Raw genomic sequence first — 15,186 nt, forward strand, 5'->3', positions numbered from 1 at the left:
TGCTTGTGTGGGCACGTGCGTGCGCCTACATGCAACACTATGATCTGATAATTAAAGTAGGTTCCATTATTGATTAGTGAAATTGCTTAGAGTTTTCCTTTTTCAGACTTTGATGTCATTCACAAATGCTAGGTTTAGAGACGCTGAACTTAATTTCAAGTACATTTCAGAATTTATTCTATGAACAAGCTACCTCAGTGCTCGTAGACTCAATTTGCGCATATGAGAAGGGCATACAAGGAAAAGATAAGGTGCCTAGCATTTCCTGGAAGTTACTTGTTGAGTAGCATTGTCCCTTTGTTTTCCTACTAAGCTGGTGCCCCAAATTTTCTCGTGTTCAGTGCTGTAAGAAGATCCCTTTTTTCAGGCTAAATGCAAGCTGATGTCCTGACTGTTTCTATTTACTTAAAAAAACACTGCACAGATCCAGGAGGGCAGTGTGAGCTCAACAAATCCCAGTTTGTTTGAGTGCTTGTTGTTTTCTCCTTTCTAAATTCTTCRTGAATTCTTACTCAGATACAGTATTGTAATGTTTACTTCTTGATCTATATTATTATATTGAATTGGTATCCAATATTTTATAGCTAATGCCATTCACTGACAATTTAGCTGAATTTCATTATTACTACAGATGGAATCAGGTCTTATATAAAAAGGTTTCTGAAGAGATATGGGATGAAAGATTGTATTTGAAATTCAGATAGTCTTCTTGGTGAGAAGTAAATCTTTTAAATATTCATTGTGCTGCTTGGAAGAAATAAAGAATAGCTRTTTTGTTTTTCCCTTCTAAGTGAACATTTGGGAAGCGCTTGCATATGGAGGCTGTTTACTCTTCCCGTTCAGTTGTGTCCAGCTCTGGTTGGTCTTTTCCAGGAACAGCGTGTGTGTGTGTGTGTGTATTTGTTCCTGTTGTCCCACCTCGCCAGTTTTGCCTAGCTAACAGTCGCAGGCAGCATGTCTCGGGTGTCTGTTTCATTCCATTCTTTCTCATACTTCTGGATATTTGCTTGGTAGTTTAACTATTTCAAATCTCCTATCATGTTTCGTCTCATACATGCAATTTGTTTCATGTCTTTAGCTAACAAGTAGCATGTTGTTGTGTACCTCACCCTGCCTCGGTGTGCTTACCAAGCCTTTACTGCCGTGTGCCTCAGCGTGACAACTTATTTGAAGGTTTCTGAACACTGTTGCTTTTTGGGGAGCATTTAGTCTCGATGGGGAAACAAAGAATAAAGTTGCAGTTTGCAGTGTGAGAGCTTGAGCTTTAGCAAAGAAATGGGGGACAAGAAGGTAACATTTCCCCTTTTTTTCTTTTCCCCCAAAACTCTAAACATTTTAAAAATTCGGGGTCATTCTCACCAATTCCTCAGTCTTGCTTAGGACAAAGACTGAATAACCCAGCAGCTCCACCTAACCTTATGGAGGATTTTTCAAATTCCTGTCTCATCCATTCATTTAATTTACATTTATCAGGTAAATTTACTTTTATTATATACAGTTAATGAAGTTTTAAAAGGTGCTTGTTAGTATTACAAGCTGTTGTCAATGAATAAATTTTTTTTAATGTAAATAACAGGTTAATCTGGGCCAACACTCCCAATGCAAATAATCCACTGAACTTCAGGAGATTTGAAATTTAGGCCTGGATTAGGCAACAGACTGCTAGGGGACCTGTGCAGCTATCTGTTCTGACTTCCTGAAGACTCTGGTACAGCCCTGAATTAATTAATTTTAACTGCAAAAATGGAAATTGAGTTACATTCATTGTTTAAGAGCTGTTGCAATCATGACAGACTCTTGAGAGGTAATGCCTGCTTTGAAACAGGCTAGCTACTAATCTCTAGACAAAAAAAGTAGTGTTTTATTTAAAAGATCAGGAAGAATAAGGTGTAAACAGAATGTACATTCTGCAGAAGCCCTGGCTGAACAGCCTTTAACACTGCTGAGCGCACAGTGTCTTAATTAGTGTTTTCATAAGCAAAATATGGAAAGATAAAATATAAGTAATTAGTACCATTCCTGCTAATCTCACATAAACAAAGCGGTTGTTTGGTGTTTTACACACAACTGTCTCATTTAATCTAAATTAAATGAAAATTTTCTTGTGCCAAGGCAGATATATATTTTCAGTGTGGAAGCAGACAGGGAATAAACATACTAACACAGCCAGGGCTGCCAGATCTCGTCCTTGATGCACTGGACTGCAAATGTGCTCTCAGTATTGACAGACCTAAGGACCAATCCTTCAAGAAATCATGTTCTCTCAGCTCCCGTGGAGCTCCCGTGGAGCTGTGAGTGGTCAAAGATTTCAGGCTGAAAGATCAGCAATGTGAGTGTAAAAACATTTTATTTAGGTAACTTGCACACATCTCCGCTGTTCTGAAAGCGATCGTGAGGCAATCTGGTGGGCTATGCGCTTAAAAGAAGACTTTAGCAGGACAATGTCAGCTTGCTTAAACCCTAGATTTGAACTGGTCTAATCTGTGGAGAAGTGATTTCTGGATTTCTACTGACTTTAAATTGCCTTTAGTTTAGTTTCTTTTTAAGAAAAGAAGGCCAACAGTTGGGGCTCAGGCATCAGGATCAAAGTCTCCGCCCTCTTTGTAATGAGTTAATGGAGAAACCCTGTTGTCAAGATGAAAATGTTGATCTTTGACAATTTTGCTTTCCTTCTTACACAGAATGAAAAGTAAGATAAAGCAGCTGCCTGCTTTAGCACCGTTAGAAATGGAGCAAAGCTAGATTCATAATGAACTCAGTTATGCAAAATGTCAATTTACAAATTTGGGAATTGTTTTCTTTTTTAAGTGGTTGGCATTGTCCGTGTATATAGAGAAATGTTACATCTTCCAGTCCTGTTTCTGACTCAACAAAGTACTTAAATGTAGGCTTAACCATAAACACATGCTTAGCAGACATTGAGAGCAGTGCAAACAAATCATACGTTCCACTGGGGTGTTTGGCGGGGATGGGCCTTGGGCTAAGAGTTCAAACATGGTACGTGTTTTTTCAGAAGAAGGACGTGCATTTGGGTGGGGAATTCCAGGATCCTAATGAATTTCCAACTTGAAGGATTGGGTCTGTGGTGGTACACTGCACTGTATATAGCCGAGCTTTACATGAATTTAACCCGTTTTGAATGGGTGCATGTTTTAACCAACTTTTTTGTTTGTTTTTTCTTTTTTTAATTATACCTTCCCAGTCTCCCCTGCCCATGGAGCCCGTCCAGCATCCTGGAGCTACTTCCCCCCTTGTATGTTTTCATTGATTCCTTTTTTCTTCTTTCCCTTTGTCTCCGTCTCCCTCTCTCTCTCTTTTTTTTTGTTTTCAATTCTATACATGCAAGTCAGTAGCACTGATGCTTTGAAGGATGTTCAGGGAAACCAAAGCAAAGCTTTAGTCTAACATGTGCCTTTTTAAAGCTCTCTGGACATAAAACAAATATAGGGAAATTAAAAAAAAAAAACAGCAATTCTATCTCTTTTCTGTTAGAACTGATATGATCATTTTGTATCAATAAAACCATAATCAAAAGAAATTGCCCTCTTAAGTGCTAAGCAAACCAAATAAGAATGTCAGTTTGAAAGAAAAAGAAGTTAAAAAATATGGGTCTGACAATTTGTTATTACTTGACAATCTTCAGAAGCAAAGAATCCTTTTTTTTAAATCAGAAAATGGTATTCCTATTTAGCATTTCACAACTCCCAAAATGAAACTGTGAAGCTATGTGGGAGTGGCTTGCTTAGAGCCCTGCTTCATCTTGCCGTGATCTTCTTTAGACCCTGTTAGTGCTAATCTGAACCTCCTAACAGTAACCTATTGTCGGTAAAATTGGAGACTGCCCTGGGATGCTGTTTGGATTTCATAAATCAGCCTTAAAAAAGGATGTGCAAATATCATAGATACATGCATATGTATATATATGCTTTCCCCCCCCACACACATACACTTGCAGCCCGTTGGCRTAGAGATAGTGCTCTGATACGCTTGTAGTGTGGGAAAGAGGTATGTGGTTCCTCTTCGTGGTGCTTATTCCAGCAGAGGAGTGTCAGTTCACAGCAGGCTGGTGTGAAGACTTAACTTACTGACCACCATGCTGAGCACGTGCCAGGGTTATCAGCGCTCCCTAGCCAGCGAGGTAGACGTCRGAGAGGAAGGCATAGCTGCAGAGAGCAGGGTTCGTGCTTCCGATGTGATCAGACAGCGTGTGTGTGTGGTGGGGTGCTCCTACGGCATATATCCAAACCAGCAACAAGAGCCAGGGGATATTTAAACTGTGGTGGAGTTTATAAGAATGAGGGCAAAATTAAGTGCTGTGACTGAGTGTATCCAATGGTATATAGCATGCCAGAAAGTTGGGGGGGGTCAGAATAGTGAATGCTGGTAAGATCTCAGGAGTTTCCTTTGGACAGATAGTTAGGCAGAAAAGACTTTTCTTAGTCTCTTCCTCTTTTATAGTCAAGTTCCTTGAACCTCTGAGCCCTTTGAAGATGCCATTTCAGCTAAGGTTCAGTAGCAGTTAACTTGAGATAATAAGGGCAGGGTTGGGTTTTTTTGCCCTTTCTAACATGAAAACAAAGGATGGCTACGTCCTCTCTGGTTACTTAACGTAACCTGAAAGGTGAGCATTCAGAATCGCTCTCCTTTCTAAGCCGGTTGTGTAGAGGGAAGAGTTCAGCACTAGAGCAGCTATGATATTGCTGCTCAAAGGTATAAGGCTAATTAGTGGTTTTGCTTGTTTTTCATGTGAAATTAATTTCTTGTGGCAGCCACGTCCCTTTGTGAGTCATGAAATTGCAACAGAGATTAGAAACTTGGCTATTGCTCCCCACAGAGCCCCACCAGAGAGATCGTGCCTCCCTTCCCTCCCATGCCTGGGTACTTCTGTGGTCTGCATTGGTGGTTCTTGTTTATAATATTTCTGTACAGCAAAGATCATGGTTGCATATCTTCTGCTTCTAATAATTTAGGAAGATGCTTTATGTATTTTATAAGTATGGAAGCTTTTAGGTCCTTTTCAGAGTTTGCTGGTGTTAGGGGCAGGTTACTGCCTGCGCTCATGAAGCAGTTTGTAGATGTTGAAGTTCCTTTTAGGCTCCTGACTTCCCCAGCTAAAGCAATGGGAAGCTGAGACATAAGTAGGGAGGCAAGAGCTGAAATATGTTTTTGAAACTGGAACAGAGTTCCTCTGAAAATGAGCTTTAAATCTTTAGTCTCCAATGATACCGAAGACCATGATGATGCAAGCTACAGCTRTGTTTAAACATCACTGATTCTTCTACTAGCATTTTCCAAAGTAAATTGGGATCTATTTTATATAAATTTAAAAAACTGTTTGCAGTGAAAATTCTGTTTGCAGTGACATGTATACATAATATGTAAGTGTGTGTGTTTGCACTAGAATTGAGAATTGGCCTTCATGGGCTGCAGTGACACTTGAGCCAGCTTTAAGCCAGTTGTGCAGGTACCAGTAGCACCCCTTTCATCCTCAGCAGCTCAGGTTTTCTTGGGGTTCAAGGTACTTACTCAGCTTATTTCATGTCACCTCATCTTTGTGCTATTTATCCTGTGAACTTGGCATATCTTCATGCACTTCAGTTAGATGTCTTTTTGCACATAGACATGACTAGTTAAGAATACATGAGATCTAGAACGTGCCAGAGAAGCAACATCCTAGAATGCATAACACTGAAATCTAGATTTCTGTAGCGCTGTTTCTCTAATTACTGTCTCTACAAATCATTAGTCTCCTGCAGTCTGTTCCAGCAGATATTTTAATTTTTTTGTCCTTTCTCTTACCTTCTGTCTGTCCCTCTGCCCTCTTCCCACCTGACCTTAATTACGTGCAGATTTGGAGATGGATAGTGTAAAGCCAGGTTCTGCATATGTTACAGAGGCTCTGAACCAGTCCCAGCTGAGCTCAGGTAGAGCCCGTTATGTGCAATTAGTCTCTCAGTGTCCTAACCAAGTCTAACACTGTATGTTGTGATAGCAATAACTATTTACTAACACCCTAGGTTTGATTACAGAAGCTAGATGTAGTTGAAATAGATTATATTAATCTTCTTTTTTTGATGACTAGAAAAGTCAATGCCAGATTTTACAAATCCTCCTTTGTGCAAACAGATTTTATGCAAGTGATTTATTTAATTCAAGTCAGAGGGTCCAAATCTTAAGAGTATGGGTTTACAAGGCTGGGTCTTGCAGTGTAAATGCTCTGTTTTATCAGTGGCTAAGTGACTATTAGTCTGTATCGTAAATTAGGGTGTTCTTATTTCTTGTGGCTGCAAAATTTCTAAATATAAAGTGTGCTTCCTTCCCTAGTGCTTTCGATTTGTGCCTCTGAAAGATATATCCAAAGAGTGTGCCAAACCCTCTTTGACCATGTTGTGGAGGAAAGAACTTGCTCGAATAAGAGAGAAAAGAAGTGTGGTTAAATGCCATAGTTTTATGGCAGCATAAATGACCCCAATGTGTGCCCAGTTGCACAGTGATAGCAGAAAACAGCTGTGTTGTGTTGTTATTGTCATGACAACGTTGCTACAGCTTTTCAGAACTAATATTAGGTAAAATTAAAGTGTTCCAGTGAAACTAAGGAGCTGAGATATGTCTCTGGTAGATTTTACATACTTAAACAATTTGATCCCCAGTTATTGAGAGATACATGGTAACAGAGATTTCTTTTTGTTTGTTTGCTTTGAAAATTCATAGCTGAGATGATTTTCTGCTGGCTCTCCTGAGTGCACTGGAGGAAAGTATAAATGGAATTTTAGTAAAGGCTGAGCAACCACGTAACTCCTGGTTTCCAGCAGGCCGGATCACAGCTTTATAGCGATGTGTCTTACTGCTTGCAAAGTACCGTAGTGTTCAAACAACGTGGTGTCCCCTCATGTCCCGCTGTTTCATCTAGTTCCTTTGTACTGAGGTTGAAATGAATCTGCATGGCAACCGTACAGTTCATAATAGAGTGTCCCAATGTATTCTTTGGGTATAATATATAGGTTAATGGCTATTTGGTATTGAAGTGATGCTAATAAATACAGCCAGTCAGAGCTCACTTGGGTCCTGCTGTCCACCACACTGGTATTATGTTTCTTTCCTTCCAGCATCCGACAGCTTATTAAGGAGGCTAATGTTTGTGCAATTCAGGGATTTTAAGTGCTTGGTAAGTGCCAGGCATTATTTCTGATTGCGTTTCAACTCATTGCAAATTTTCTTTGTTGCCACCTATGTGTAAAACTGCCTCAGCTCTCCCTGTGCTGAATCCCTGTCTGTACTTCCATGGTGACGTTCTAAAGTCACCAAAGGAGGATTTAGTTTTTAACTAGGCTTTAATGCTTTTTTTTTTTTTTTTTGGTTTTATAATAAGTGTTTTGTTTGATGGTTGCTTTAAAAAGCATATTTTTTAGCAGTACTATTTTGCTGGTAGTTTGCATCTTGGAAATACTAGGAATGCCAAACTTAGTCTTCCATAATGATGTTAAATTGCTTGCTTTCAGTGCAGTGAGTTCTGATATAGGACTTATTACTCTGAATTGTTCCAGTGATTACCTGTCCTTAGGAGACAGGGATTTATTGCCATCGCTGCTCAGGACTGTGCACAGCTATGACATAGGCTACAGCAAAGGTTTGTCGTCTTAGCTTTTTAGATTTGTGTGCAGAATTGAAGTCCAAATCAGAGCTGCAGCAATATTTCCTTTTAGTGCTTCATTTCCCAGGAATCGTCCTTTCCCTTTGCTCTCCCTCCTGTATTTGAAGTGATTCTTTCCCCTTCTTCTTTCCTTCCCATTTTTTGGCAGAAATAGAAGGGGACCAGAAATGTAGGCTGATCTGTGGAAATGTTGCTATGTTCAGGATTCATCTGGTCTTCTATGAAAGTTGCACCATAAAATCTGTGATTACACCGGAAAATGAGAGTTTGAGAGGACAGCTTTCTAGAGCTTGGATTCTAGGCACCGATATTAAAAGAAAGCAAACTCTAAATTACAGATTCTCTGTTTATTGGAAAAGTAAGCAGCACTATGTAGTCTGAATTTGATTTTGACCTAGAATGAAAAACACTTTGATTCAGGACTAGATACAGCTTTTCAAGCTGTGGTTATAAAATGCATGTTTTGTCAGTTTTTCCTTTAGAAGACTACTAGGGAGTTAGGTATCCAATTCCCATTAAATTTGGGGGTGACTCCTGTGAAAGTCCTGCCCAGGTTGCTGGCCCATGAACATATACGCTTCAGTAACTTCCCTCTGAGGGCTGGCGTCAGGCACAGGTCGAGTAGACAGTTGCCGAACGTGGCAAAGGAGCCACAGAAACAGGCGCCTGCGGGCTTCGCCCAGGGTCTGCCAGCCCCAAGTCGCGTTTCTGGCTCCCCGCAGCTGGTGCGGAAGCTGGGAGCATCCCGGGAGCATCCCAGCAGCAGCAACGTGCTGTCTCGCACTGGGTACCAAAGCGTCTCTGCTCAGCCCTGCCAGGGTGGGGGCGAGTTTCACCCAGATTGAGTTTTGCTTACRCGAGCTGAGAAGCGCCGAGCTGCGCGTTTCTTCTGCTTCCTCAGCATTAGTGTCAGCGAGGGAACAGGCCCCCTCTGCGGCTGAGTCCGCTGCTCCAGTGCGCTGGAGTTTCCCGTCTTTTCCCCAGATCCCTCCCCAGGGAAGAGGGGACCACAGGAAGCCCCGTGGCTTTGCCCAGAGGCAGCCGCTGATGCACAGGACTTCCAGCGTAGGTTGGATGGCTGAAGCTGTCTTCTAAAAGCCCCATTTTCCTTTTGCAAGAGGGCAGGTTTTTAATACATTTTCCKTTGAAGCTGCATGAAAAGCCTCCTGGGGATTACCAAGGTTGCTCCACAATTTATCTTTTTAGGAAGCTGCAGGTATCAAGAGAGCAGGAGGTGCATATGATTCAGATGTCTGTGAATGCCGATTTGGGCAGTCCACTACCAGACCGAGGCAAGCAGTGGATTTTCTTGGGGCTTAAAAAAGACCTTCAAGGTTAAAAAGTATCAAATGGACTTTGTACACACATCTATGAACCTGTGACTATGAGAACATATTTTTAGATGTAACTTGATTTTGAATTTAGTCTTTACTGGCAGATCTGAAATACTTTTTCTGTCCATGTTAATAAAATCTATAAATCCTGGCTAGCTCATAAGTGAGGGACAAGCAAAAATTTTAAGTGTTTCAGATAAATTCCTAAGAGGTCAGTGTATTTTTTTTCTTCTTTCCTAATCCTTTAATCCTTTAATAGTGCAGATGTTTTCTGGCAGGAGCAGTAAGAAGAAAGCATACATTTTGGCAGTGCTTTTTAAGCACCCATGGTTGTTTTTCTTACTCAGGGACTCCAGAGAGTCTTAGGTGATGTTTGTGGTTGGTGCAATATTTGTAACCTGAACAAATGGATATTTTCATAGCATTTCCTAGGTGCTATGGAAACCTGTTTAGATGGTTATCAGATATTTGTGTGTAAACTGGTTACAGTCTTCTTTAGAAAAGTAAACATTTTTGTTTACCCAATATTAACCGGATCCAGTAATGAATGTCCTGGAAATGGAAATCTGCTAGTTGCCTTCTGGCCTGTACGTAACCACTTTTAATAGTGTTACTGTACCAAAGTAGTTATGGAGGATATATCCCCCATTTTTACTCTTCAGCATTCAAACACATGCACACTCGGAGATCTGCTTACCAACTGTAAGAGTTGCCTGTTTTGGTTTAGCTGAAACTCTTCACAGATGGCATAAATCTGAAAAGGATATGTTTGTCTCTAAATAAAAAGGTCAACAGAATGAGTTATGCTGGTGTAGCTGCTTAAGTTTAAATCTGCTCTGGAACATTTGGGGGAATTTCTGTCTGCACAGCATAGGAATACAAGTGTGTGCATCCTTATATCTCGTGACAAACTGCATCCTCCATCAGGCCAGGTTTTGCCAGCCTTTCTTTAGAGAGGGCTCGATTTGAACAAATGGAGTTTTCCCTGCAGCAGAACAGAGATTTGGGTATTGCCACTGCGCCTGAACGATCAAGAGAAGCAGGGCCAAAGGCAGAGGAGGCTTGGCCAGGCCGGAGACTTCATGGTTTGGGGGAAGAGCTGGGGGGAGAGAAGCAGAAGTCTGAACTAAACCCCAAAAGACGCCCGAAAGTTCTGGGACCTGAGGTGAAGAGATGGACACAGTTTGTTTTGTTGTGTCATTTAGATCTTTTTTTTCTTGTTTTAGCTGAAGTGAAAAGAGGGTTTTCTATCAGTTGTAAAACCTGCTTGTCTTCTCCCTCCTTACCCCCGAGAAGGGGAGCCTTTCTCATTGCAGAAACAAGGCCATGCGGGCCAAGCAAGCAGCTTACAGGGGTAAGTTATTTCACATGAGCGTTGCCTTGTACCCTGTGTAATCATTCGCACCAGTGCAAAGTGAGTGAAAAAGGTGATTGCTCTAGTGACCTTATGCCCGCTTTGTACAGTATCAGTAACAGCACAGGTGCAGGGCATCAGTGAATGAGGCCTCTGTCTCCAACCTGGGGCCAGATTTGCACTAATGTTTTTCCTGGCACAGCTGCGTCCTCTGTGAGTATGGAAAAGGTCACACCCGGAGCTGACAGAGCTGATCCRGCAGCAGAACATAAAATAAAACCCTGAACCCCCAGCTCTGGTGTAGGCAGAGCTGTCCTGGCAGAAGAGCCCCTCTGTCCCACTTAGGTTACGTCAAGGAAGTGGTAGTGCTTGGCCAGTTAAAAAAGTCTTCTCTCAGCATATACTGCAGCCTCCACTGGGAGGCAGTACCGGTGTAGTTACAGCACTGGCAGCAGACCTTGTCTCTCCTGAAGTCACAAGGAAACGCATGTAACAGGTAGAAAGAAGGAAGAGCGAGATGCATTTCTGCATTCCCTTCCTTGTACGTGGTCACTCACAGCCTCTGAGGCCTTCTGAAGAAGTTGAACCCATAGGCAATAGCTTCAGGCTAAGTTTGACACTGAATTTTGTGGCAAGTCTTGGCCACATTTCCTGGGGAATTTTAATTGGAAAGAAGACAAGCCTGGCATCTTAGTCTATGCACAGTCTGTATGCACCAGTGCAGAAATAATTGTGTAGATCTGTGCATTCTGCAGGTAAGAAAGAGACATGTTAGTGTTCCTGATCCTGAAATATTCATGGTGTTCAGGGCTGGCGTGCTTAAAGTTTTTTGAGGGATTGAAGCCATCAAAATAGGATGACTACTTGTGAAATAAAGCGGTAAAACTTGTCTGAATGGAGGGCTGTCGGAGGCACCAGTGTGCTATTAATAAGGCCAGCTTTCTTTTCACATGTTCTGTGCTTGTTTCTCACTCTGCCTGCTTTCCACTTACTCAGGTTGGGGGGGGGTGTTATTTTTAAACTGGATTTTTTTCTTCTCTCACAAGCTCTGTCAAAGTGGGACTTAACTCTAATACTAGTTGGCTGGAGCAAAACTCCATGGTTATTGAAAGAGCTCCAGCAAAAAGGTAGTTTGTTCTGTGCTTTTCCTGTTCTTTTTTCTGAATAATTCTGTGCCTCTGTAAGTTAGTGTGGGAGCCAGGTTGTTGATCAGAAATACTTTCAGGGAGCTTTGACCTTAGGTGATAGCAGGTAGCTCTGATCTCTTCTTGCATTGGCACATGGGTTTATGAGGGTCATGCTGGTGCGTACCTCCAATCTCCAGTGAGACCCTGGCCCTGGTAAGCTCATGCAAGCTGAGCAGCTACGCTGGTGCCTCCCTGTCACCAAAAGTGTGATGCTTGGGCTCTGGCTGCATCTGGCTCTTAGATATCAGTGATGTTGCTACATCTACAAGAAGGTGCCTTCCTGCATGCATATGTGTGAAACGATATAAATTAATGCTAAAAGTGAGTGGAGCTGGAAAATACACACTGGCAAATGCATACTATGTCTGTTTGGCTTTCTGAGAGGGTACCAGTTTGGGCACGGCTACTGGGTATGTTTGGGAAGAATCCTTAAGTGAGCGCACAGGAAGACATAACTTCACTGCTTGTACGAGAGCTGCGGGGTGTCTAATTATTTCCACCAGAAATCTTACACCAGCAGCCAAGGCAAGACTGCTGCTCTCTCTGTCCCTGTCCCTCCATCTCTCGCTCTTCTCCCTGCTCCTCTTCTCCTCTCCCCTGGTGAACTGAAACTGCTGCAAAATGTAGATCGTAACATTGCTCTGGCCTTTAGGACTTGCTCCACTAGCTCATGAATCAGCTTGTCTGTGACTAATTCAGAAGACTTTGCTGATCTGAAGTTTCATTTGCAGGGTTTCATTTAAGAACTCGTGTCAGTGCTGTGCTCTTTCTTCTTCAGCATTTAATCCTGTAACTGCAGTATGAAGCTTGCATCTGATTTCTGACTTGTTCTCATGGGAACTTGCTTTTGCTGAAGGAAAGGCTCTCCACATGGCTATGTATCATTCCTAACTGTTTTTTACCTTTGGGATTGAAATATTTGGAGCATTTATTTCTTGCAAACCTGGGCATCCACAGCAGACCATGGCTCCATCCACAAAGTGAAAAAAAAACAAAAAAGTCACCATGTTAGTGTCCAGATGTGACAGGAGACATCTTTGCGGCAAACCTAGTTTGAGAGCTCTGTGAATGAAAGTTTTGAGGTTATCCCATGCCAGTGTATTGCATGGTGCGCTGCTTTACTGGGCTTTTTTTAACCCCCTAGTCTGCCTTCAACTAGATAACCTTAGTTTCTCCCCAAATCCTGTAAATGGGCGGGAGGGGGTGTTTGTTGGGGGAGGTGTGCGTTTGGGGGAGGTGTTTATTTTAGGAGTTCTTAACTGCAGGATAAGTGTAGCTGAGTAAGAAACGGCACTGCGAAATGTTGGCTGCATAACTTCTAATGATGGCTGAAACTTCCTTCAGTGGTTGAATTTGCAAAACCAGAAAATGGAAAAAGCTACAGAGTATATTAATAACATTTTCTAGGTTTCACTGCCTCCCCAGTACTTCTATCTAAAGTAACTTTTTAGAGGATAGGTTAAATTTTTTCAGAAAACCGTAATGCTTGAATTTGTGAAAAGTGTGTGGACGGAGCCCTTTTGTCTATGATTTCAAATCCTTGTTTTCATTACCTGTGTTTAAAAGACATAGCTGCATATACATTTATTTTCTGCCTCTCCTGCTCCATTGCAAGTCGATGACCATGTAAGTAGCGGAGAATGCATCTCTCTCACTTGTTTTTCTTCCTTAAAATTATCCAGCAAAATAAATTAGGAACAGAAAATGAGATCCATATGTGAAGAGTATTTTATTATTATCAATCAAGAGAATGAGAGAAAGAAAGAGGGCATCGCGGTACTGTTCAGGACAGTCGAGGGCAAAGATTCCCAGCCTAGGGCAGAGCCGGTAAGCTCCAGAAGCAGAGGAAGAAAAGTTGTGTCTGTGTGGTGTTGTGAACAAGATCTTTAGCCGTGATGCTGTGTTGTGCAAAGAGCAGTCTTGTTGCTCCCAGGTACAGACGAGCCAGATCCRTAATTGCTCAGCTTGCATTCCCGTAAGAAAGTCATTTTGTAGCATGCATTAGGTATTTTTCTTTATATGCAACAAACTGCAGCTGGGGAAGAAGTGTACCATCTGGAAGACATGTGGAGAAAATTAAAACGGTGCATCATCGTGTGGATATTTAAATATTATTATAAAAATATGAAGTGTTACAGTGGCTAAGTCAGACTTGTAAAAATTAGTGTCTCTGCCAGTATAAACTCTGTTGTAAGGTTCCTTTCAGCATTGTGTGCAAAATGTATACGAATTCTTACCAGTCGATGATCTTCCAAAGCAGGTAGATCTCCCTTTAAAATATGCATTGTAGGTCATGTAGGAAAGTATCTCCTTGAGCACTGCTGATGGTCAGAGCAATAATCTCCAAAGGTAATACACAAATTTACAGCGGAGAATATATATATATATATATATTCTGGATATATATATGGATTTGAGGAGTCATGCTTGGCTGCTAAGAAAAAAAGTTATATGATATTGTGATCGTTGTCTAAGCAAAACAATTCCAGCGATAAATACCAAATACGGTAAGTAGCTGGAGAACAAGCATTTTTTGGAGATATGACTCAGCAAATAATTAAAAAAAAAATCTGTATGAGAAACTGTGAACACCAAAAGAAATGAGTTTTACGGGCCTGATTAACAGGATGTCTGCATAAGTTAGAAGCAGATTCCTCTTTAATCCTTCTGACCCTGAGGTTGCCCAACTTATCTAGTGATCCTGCATTTTAGACGTGTGTGACAGCAGTTCCCGAGACTGATAAACTCCATTGCAGCCCTGTCTGAACTGGAGGAGCTTGGGGTCAGCGCGGTTAAAGAGCACAGCGATAGCGTTTATTCCTCGAGCATGCAGTAAATGCAGGTAACACCGCTTCGCTGGCGCTACTCTCCGCGCAGAAGAAGGCCGCGGCCGCACCGCGAGGACGGGGTTTGGCGGTGCGGCGGCCCATGCCCCTCGCGGCGTCCGTGCCTGCTGCTGGCTGCCAGCCGCCGCGGGGCCGGGAAGCGGTGCAGCCTCCGGAGGTAAGGCCGAGTTTCGGCGGCGTGCTTTCGGCGCCGGACTGTGGCGTGCCGATACGGCTGCTCGTGGAGCTGGGCTGTAAACCGGGTCACTGTGAAATGATCCGAATCTTTTTGTTTTTAAATAACAAAGCTGGAGAATTTTTAATTTAGATTATTTCAGTGATGCGATCGACGTGGCCACCAAGGGTGCTGCTTAACTGCCACTCGGAGGTGGGAGGGGACGCGATTTCTTTTCCGTCCTAACGGGATTAGCAGAGTGCGCACCCTCGGTGCAGAGCGGGTGCTGTCCCGGGAGCTGCGCTCGGGCTGCCGGCTGCAGGGCCCAGCCCCGTCCCGTGGGCAGGTCTGGGCGTGCGTGGGCTCGGGCGCGCTCGGGAGCTCCCCTTCCCTTCCAGCCGTGCCGAGGCAGCCTGYTAGCGCGGAGCTGAGCGTTTGCAGCGTGCACGGTGAGTGAGAGCTGCACCTAACCGACGGTGCGGCCATGCCGCTAACCCCGTGCAGCCGGCCTTTGGCCTTCGCTGCAGCCTTCCTCTGCGAGGCATGAGGGTGCGCTTTAGCTCCACGGGCTGGCTCGCATCGTGTTCCCCCCCCCCCGACCCCCTCCGGGGGGGGCCCCGCTCCGCGCGGCCGCGAGCTGCGGGCGGCACCTGCGGGAGG

General features: G+C 43.0%; 1 protein-coding gene across 2 annotated transcripts in view; it reads left to right on the forward strand.

Moving 5' to 3' along the window:
- ARHGAP32 (Rho GTPase activating protein 32) overlaps nucleotides 1-15,186 on the forward strand; it is a 184,609-nt gene that overhangs the window by 119,697 nt on the left and 49,726 nt on the right. Inside the window, exon 1 of one of the 2 annotated variants that reach the window (XM_026071775.1) lies at nucleotides 5,886-5,924. The exons of the other annotated variant lie outside the window; for it this stretch is intronic. The gene's annotated coding sequence lies outside the window, so the exon portion shown is untranslated. Of the gene's footprint in view, nucleotides 1-5,885; nucleotides 5,925-15,186 lie in introns of those variants that run through there. 2 annotated transcript variants of the gene reach the window in all.

Source organism: Apteryx rowi, unplaced genomic scaffold (assembly GCF_003343035.1).
Source record: "Apteryx rowi isolate R43461 unplaced genomic scaffold, aptRow1 scaffold_33, whole genome shotgun sequence".
Taxonomy (NCBI): Eukaryota; Metazoa; Chordata; class Aves; order Apterygiformes; family Apterygidae; genus Apteryx; species Apteryx rowi.